The following is a 401-nucleotide window of genomic DNA, read 5'->3' on the forward strand; positions in this document are numbered from 1 at the left end:
CACCAACCTCTTTGCACTGCAAGCACTTGCGTACCCACAACACTCCGAAGAAGGCAACGGCGCGCGATGCTCGACTCCACACACCACACCACACCACACCACCGATGGCCAGCCAGCCAGCCAGCCCAACTAAGGGCTAACCCACCAACCAACCACCAATGGCCTAGGCCAGCCGGATCCCACCTTCAAGTCCAAGCACAGCCAAGTGCAAGTACCGCCAAGTGTTCACCAACCGCCCAACACACCACACCACCGATGGCCAGCCAGCCAGCCAGCCCAGCTAAGGGCTAACCAACCAACCAACCACCAATGGCCTAGGCCAGCCGGATCCCACCTTCAAGTCCAAGCACAGCCAAGTGCAAGTACCGCCAAGTGTTCACCAACCAACCATCACACCAGGT

This window comes from Anopheles coustani (genome assembly GCF_943734705.1).
Source record: "Anopheles coustani chromosome X unlocalized genomic scaffold, idAnoCousDA_361_x.2 X_unloc_37, whole genome shotgun sequence".
NCBI classification, from domain to species: domain Eukaryota; kingdom Metazoa; phylum Arthropoda; class Insecta; order Diptera; family Culicidae; genus Anopheles; species Anopheles coustani.